Below are 7182 nucleotides of genomic sequence, written 5' to 3' on the forward strand. Positions count from 1 at the left end.
ATTAGTCGGTAATAATCAAGTGCAATTTTTCGATTTAGTTCAGCAAATTTTACTTTGGTTTTTATACTTATTGGATCCAAATCGAAGAAAGTTTGAAAACCACCATTTAAAACAAACACTTTTAGTTATAATGGAGTGCCTATAACTAGTAACTACCTATCTACACTGTTTTGAGTTGTACCTACCTATATAAGTAGTGGAAATCGACCCATGAGTGATATTTAGAATTGAATTAACCTGTTTTATGCCTAAATGATTGATGGTATTTTATTTTATATAGTTAATGAAATGGTTTTACAATACCTAAAGATTTATTTGTAAATAGTAAAAGAAGAATGGATTTCTGTTGTATAGTACACCATAATATTTATAACTTGAGAGTGAACATTTTTCTGGAGTGAGTGTGTTTAAAGGCATAGGTATAGTATAAAAGTTGTCTGTCCGCATATTCCGGACCACGAGCCATTTTTTAAAATGAATGTATAGGAGTGGTCTGTCATTCTTTTATTACCTATCTATATGTATTCAACACGCCCACTTAAACAGCCGATGACCAGCTAATGCACGCATGCACGATGCGTTCATTCGTGTATAATCTATTGTGTAAGCCTCGCCAGGACGTATTCAAAAGCAGTTTCTGTTACGGGCGACGGCTCGTGCGTGACGACGCCACTTGTCCGTACTATGCCACACCCCGGAATTTGATGACGACACAAATATTTCATAGTTAGGAAATATTTTTACGCTTTGTGGTTTATGGAATACGATTACATAACTGTTCAGGTTTCAATGACCTGCTTCAAATTTCGTTTGTTTTATTTTTAACACATTCGTGGACAGTTGAAATTCCCGGAGCGGAAATAAACTACTTATAAAAACGTACTTAATTATTACTGCTATAGCAGTAGTAATTTGGGTACTGCTATAGCAGCACTGTCCCACTACATTGTTGTTTACAACTACGTACATCACTGCGCTGCTATAGCAGTATGATTATATTTTTAAAATAATATAATAAAAATAATGATTCAACTCAACCTGGTTTATTTTGTGTAATACATTTTGAAAAAGAATATTGTGACATAAAAAATAAACATAAAAATGTAGTCTTATATAAATTCATATTATCATAACATATTCAGACACCTATTACGTACGATGTTTATAATCGAACTGAATACTTACACGGACAACAATGCATTTCTATCGGTTATGGTTCGAATATATGGTGTAGACATTTATATATTGTGTTGTATCATTATAAAGCAATAATGATATAGCTAAATTATAAATAATAATAATGATATCGAATATAGGGTTCATGGAAATACCAAAAAAAAAAAAACGATAAATAAAGCTAAAAATAACACATATATAATACAGTGCCCAATGCTCTGAAGTATTGCAGTGGGACAGTAAAACATGCTCTTTCATATGAGACTATTGAAATTATTACTGCTATACCAGTACTGTGTTAATTTGAATGGTTTATATTCTACTGCTATAACAGTAGTGATATATGTACATCAACTTTTGAAATTACTGCTATAGCAGTAGCTGTCCACGAATGTGTTAAGATATAGGTACTTCTGAAAGTTTCCGCTTAGTTAAGGTACTATGTATGACGTAGGTACTACGTACTACAGTGCTGAAATTTATCATATCTTACACCACTGCCCCAAAATTATTATGTATTATCCAAATAGATATACATGTATAAATATAATTTAACAATGACTTAAGTCGAGGTCTATAGGTCAATGTTTTATCAGCAGACTTTTTCAGTTTTTTACGTCGCGAAGATGGATTACGCAAATTATATATACAATATAACTAAATTAAAATGTTGATTTTTACCAGTTAGATAAAGGTACATAGATTTAGCGTTAAGCATCACTGGTGATAATGTAGTATAGGGATTAAAAAATAAAAAATAGATACTTTATAATTATGTGATATATATAATATTTCTATACTTATCTAAAAACACAGGATAACTAGTGGCTACGGACGTATGGTATGTAGGTATGTTGGGTGATTCAATATACATAATATATACGCAATCCTTTTACACACAGTAAAAACAAAACAATATATTACCAGTGGCACCTTTGTCAGACATCACAAAATAAAATCAAATCATAAACACATCAATACTTTAACATTACGTATTAACCGACGCATATCAAAAGAAGGGATTACAAAAAAATCATTCTAAATAAGGGTCTATCCCGGCGCTGTTCCTATAAATGGTAAGAACGTAAGAATGACTAAAATAATGTTTAACTCGGGTTATCAAGTCGGAAACACTTTTATTGTGTTAAAATAAACATAAATAAAACAATTAGCAAATTCTTATCGCCTAGCCCGTACTACGATCGGCGTTTCACACGCACGTCGTACCTACGTCCTCGACGAATCACTCAGCGGCAACAGGGGTCCCCGTGCCTGCGCGTAACGCGGTGTAATATAGGAAATATTATTATTGTCGCCTCAGCACATATTGCTTCGCTGGCCTGACCTATGTCAATAATTTACAATTTAAAATATTCCCACCTATAATACATATATATTAAATAATTTTGTTTTGACGACTGTCTGCAATATACGACAGGTCATACACAATCGTCGTGTCAGACTATCTTTTACACAAGGGGATATCCGATGCACAACGTCCATGCCAGTATAATATGCACTTCGACAATAATTTTGTGATTTAAAGCGAGTGCGTTCATACCTATATTATGTACGTACATTGAGTTATTCCAGAATTCCGTATGAGTGTAGGCTGTCTAAATTAATTATCTCGTATCATCGAATTCACCTTGTTAATTATTCATTCACTATCTATTAATCTATTCACTTTTTGCAATATATAAGGTTCTATACCTACTATTATATTACTATCATCGTATTATAGGCCAGTTATAGTATTATTAGTTATTACTTATTACACAGTTATACAATTGTCTATTTAGAATATAATATGTGTAAAAAATAAATTCTCATTAACGTAGATTACATTCGTTTTAAAATATTGACTATAATATATACTCTTGCTACGCGAATGTATAGGAATTTGAGAGCAAACGATAATTTAGTCACGTCCCAAATCATAGGTTTCAAACAAATTCATATAATTTTTGTGTTTGAATCACATGGATATCATACATACAACTAAGGAGAAAATTATCTCTTAATATATCAAGTGTTAAAAAATATACAAATCAAAACACCTAATATATACGTATTTACGCCGCAGTGACTTCGAGCATTGAACTCAACCCCGTATCCACGAATGCAACTACTTGAGCTCAAGTAAATGAATTATGATATTTCATAATATTATATATATTGTAAATATACATACTTATAACTTATAAGATATGTATTAATATATATATACATTTAATAAATAAAACCAGAACGAGTAAACACATAATGTTCATCCATAATAATATATTATATGTTTTATTACGTAAACCTAACCTAGCTCGTCGACATAGGCGTAACTAGTGCTGGACTTGTGGTAGTCTCTTGCTAAGTCCCTCCGACATGTATTTTAGCCCCCTGTCATAATTCCACTTTTTTAAACTTAAATTTAAAATATCGTTTTATTTTTTTATTAATATCTTGAAAAAATGTATTTGTTTTGGTTATCATACTATGTCATTGTATGTAATGACTAGGGCTAGGATTTATATGTTATAAAATATGCATTTTATTTACCAAAGTATGCAAAAATATGCAAAAACAATTTTTTATACATTTTTTACATAATATATAAATGTCTTGAATCCACACGAATGATTATGTTAATAATATGCACGTACTATATACACACAAATAGTTTTTTATTCAGAAAATATATTAATTCAAATTATGGTCCGTCATTGTTGCATCAAGAATATCAGAAGCACGGGTGATACAGTAAGATACATAATATTATCATTCTTACCAATAAATTATGTTAGTTAAAAATATTTTATATTTAAAATTGTTTTTATAAAATCGGGATCTGTTTAACTTAACTGCTTACTGCAGTAGTAGAATAAAAATATAGCAAAGTATAGTTTTACTGTGTACGGTTCATAAGAGATATGGTTGATAAATAGAATTAAGTCGATGATCCGCTCGAATTATTAAGTATAAATATCCGCACATTTACGCATCACACGACGTAGGTACTAATGAAATAATTCTTTGCTGTCTCACTGTATAACAATGGTTAGGTTAAAAAATAAATAATGGTGATTACGATTAACGATGACGATGACCGGACGACAATCGCTGTTCCTGCGCCCTGCCGGTCATAAAGGGACTTTTTTGCTAAAAATAGAATCAGATTTTTATATAATCTTCGTCCTTCTCTAAGTACAAACAATTAAAAGTAAGGTAAATCTTCTCAGGAAATGGAGTGTTCAATTAATTATAATTAACTGTATAAATGTATACTTCTGTTGGTAATTTAATTTAGCAAAATTATTACAATAAAAATTAATTTATTGTTACAATAAAATTCATAAATGGGAGTTGTCGCCTCACGTTAGGTACTATAAAAAATTAAATCATTATACCTATTATGCAAAAAAATTATATTTTTCTCTTTAAAAACTGTTTTTTCTTTGTAATTTTAATCATTTGTTTTAAAAGTTTCAAACGAAACCATGTTTGATTAATTTAGATGTTTAAAAAATCTCAGCACTGCTTTGAACCGTAGGTATTACTGTATTAGTGTATTACTCAATAATGAGGTACAATAATTTATAATATTCCTTATTGGGGGACGGAGTGGCCGAGCGGTATAATGCGTCGGTTGCGACGCAGCCGAAGCCTGCCCGATTCCTTGGTCACGGGCGGAATTTTTCTTCGGGCAAGTCACGGTGTCCGGAGAACAAGTGCCGTCATCCCCCGCCAGGGCATGGCAGATACCTACGGGTGCCTAATCAAAAACTCTGCCAAACCCAACACACACGGGTTTCCCCCCCCCCTCCTACTGACATTAAAACGTACAAAACCATACAGCTAATGGCCATAGATGCCAGGCTTAAGATCAAAAAAAAAAAAAAATATTTTTTATTGTTATCACCAATAGTATCTATTAAAAAAGTTACTCTTATTTCTATAGAAGTATTTTTTTTATTTACAATATGGTGGTAAATAGGTACACTATGCACGACAGCCAGACTGGAAAGCGGACTGCCGCGTTCGGTGTATTTTCACGACGCGCCAAGGGCCATGTGTGTGAAGTTGGCCTCCCGATTTTGTCCGATTGATTCGAGAAATATGTCAATATTTTGCAAATTAATTGCAAATAATTGCAAATTGATTTTTAGAATTTGCAAATCAATATTTTATTTTGGCGAATTTTACCACTTTTAGAATCTATTTACAATTATTTGCAATTGATGTCACTGTAACGGATGGTGTTAAATTTGAATTCAATGATATAATATCATTGTATAAGAAAAATGATTCTGAGCGAAAACAGTCAGTCAGCCTCTGATATACTAAGTATATTTAATGATATTATTGTGAATAAAGTAATTTATATATAACCTATTTACGAGGAACCTTGTTTTAAATTTTCAATCCTTCGCTATAAAAATTTAACATTTTATACATTTTTAACTACAAAAATATTATTAAATTTTAAATTTGATAAATTTTGTCCGTAAACATCTCAAAAAGAGTCAAAATATTTTCAAAATGTTATGGCGTATACAAAACATAGTGACAGACACAAAAATAAAAAAAAACACACATCATTGTAAAATCAATACATTCATCACTCCGCTCAGAATCTAAAATGCAATTCTACACCTAATGGATAATACAGTTATACATAATTGAGGGGGACATTCCAAAACGTTCTATTGCCAAAATTGACGAAATCGAGTTAGATATCGATTCTTATGGAAAAAGCAACGATACATGGATTGGCGTTGTCAGAATAGATAAAAACGTACTATTTCCTGGTAAAATCTGCGATTCAAAATGAGTGGTTAGTCCAAAATGAACCTTTTCCATACATTTTTCACGTTTTATGCCAAAACTTACTATTGCCCGTATTAAAAAAATAGGCACCAATCATTAACTATAGCAAAACGAACTATTTCCAAAAAGTTCTTTTACCCGTGTTGTAGTTGTACCCGTTTGTATAATACAACACGTACTAAAATTTGATTTTAAACATTTTAATAAAGTTTAAATTAAATATAAACATATTATTCTAGAATATTTAACACATTTGAATCGTTTTAAATATTAATAATATATTATAAAATAGTTTTTAATTCAAAATTATTTGTCTGTTTATTAATGATTTGTTTTTGTTGGAAATGTTAAGATGCAGAAAATCGCTTCTCCCGAAAAATCAGTATTTTGGCAATAGTACGTTTTTGATTTCCAACACGACGATACCCTAACCCAACCCGATATAAGGACCGCGTTCATGAAATAATAAATATGTTTTTCATTAAGATAACTATGATAAATGTATTTTGTAGATACCTAGTTTTAGGCCAGAGTGGCGTTATTTAATACGTGGGTCTAGAATGAAAAGGTTTTAAATTATTTTTTTGTCCAAAAGTCACTTTTTAACTAAAATGGCTTTAGAATGCAAAGGCGAATCTTTTAAGCTATCATTTATGATTATACGATCATTGTTGACATTTTTTTTTAAAGTAAAAGGTTCTAAATCTTCAAAAATTAAATTATAAACTCAATTTAATGAAATTGAAAACGCTCGGTTAATAGAACCAAATCAATACGTTAGTATCAAAATGAATCTAATGAAATTAATCACTACCAAAAGTACCTAATAATTATTACACTAATCCATATTCAACAGAATTTGACGATTGAGATACAGATTTCGATGTTTTACAATATTATTACATTGTTTTTTTTAGAAGATTGGTAGCAATGAAAAAGCATTATCCTAAAAAGGATTCTGCTAACAGTAATAAAAATAAAAAATAAGAAAGAAAAAGTTCTAGTTAAATATATTTTTTTTTATTTTAGGATGAAAAGGTTCTAATATTGTAGAACCTTTACATACTAACCATTTCATAATTTGTATTTTATTAATTTAAATACAAACTAAACAGATAATTATAATTATTATAATGTTGTGAATTAAACTATACAAGTTGCTGCATGCCTCAGAACTTTAATTTT

This window comes from Metopolophium dirhodum, chromosome 1 (assembly GCF_019925205.1).
Source record: "Metopolophium dirhodum isolate CAU chromosome 1, ASM1992520v1, whole genome shotgun sequence".
Lineage (NCBI taxonomy): Eukaryota > Metazoa > Arthropoda > Insecta > Hemiptera > Aphididae > Metopolophium > Metopolophium dirhodum.